This window comes from Alligator sinensis, unplaced genomic scaffold, assembly GCF_000455745.1.
Source record: "Alligator sinensis unplaced genomic scaffold, ASM45574v1 scaffold1012_1, whole genome shotgun sequence".
Classification (NCBI taxonomy): Eukaryota; Metazoa; Chordata; order Crocodylia; family Alligatoridae; genus Alligator; species Alligator sinensis.
Window position 1 is genome coordinate 306,417 of NW_005842104.1, and position 941 is coordinate 307,357.

Below are 941 nucleotides of genomic sequence, written 5' to 3' on the forward strand. Positions count from 1 at the left end.
GATAAAGCAGTAAGGACTGCGCTCTAAAGGGAGCCGCGGATAAAAAGAAAGACACCATTGACAGCACGACGGGAGGAGGAACTGGCTACAGTCGTAGCAGGAGTGCGGGTGGCGGAGCCGGTGAGGCAACCGAGTGTGGACCCTGCGAGAGAAGCAACAGACGGGCCGGCAGGGAGCCGGCAGTGGACTCGGAGAGAGAGAGATCTCCAGAAACAAGATTACCAGAAAGAGGGAGCCGCGGGCCCCGAGAGAAGGCACCCGGGGAAGTCGGTGGCCTTAAGCCTCCTGACAAGCCGGTAGCCAGGGGGCGCTCATCGGTGTAGTTTCAGTATTCGTTTTCTTTTGGCTAGCTCGTAGTTGTAGTGTTAAGGAGGCCTTGGGGCCATACGGGCTAGGGGCAGCCAAGAAACCAGGAGGGGTGAAACCCCTAGGCAGATTCCAGCCTGGGTAGCTTGGGTCCCCGGAATAAGGACCACCGGGAGATCCAGGACCTGAAACGCAGCAGGGCCGCGGGAGGAAGGCCACTAGAAGACCAGCAGCAGCAGGTGGCGATTGGCTGGGGTATAGGGGAGGTCAGAGCCCCGTGAGTGCCCGTCGAAGGCGCAACGCCCCGGGAGGCGGCATCAATGGAGGCCCCCACCACTGAAGTTACATTCAGAGTCGTGGCAGGCGAGGTTAGGGGGCCTCCCGTCACCACCCGAGGCACCTCCCGGGGCCTTTTCGTGAGCCCGTGGCCAGTGAGAACGGCCACTTGGGCTAGAGCAGCCCGAGAGCGCCTGATCGAGCGGAGGCGGGCACAGATTATTAAAAACTTCTCTACAGTGGCCTCATTTCAACTATGTTTTCTTGTTCATGGATGAAAGGGAAGGAGCACTCTGGGGAAAAAAAAATAAAATAAAAAAAATCAGGAGGTTAATTAAAACACAAGCCACTGAGCACAT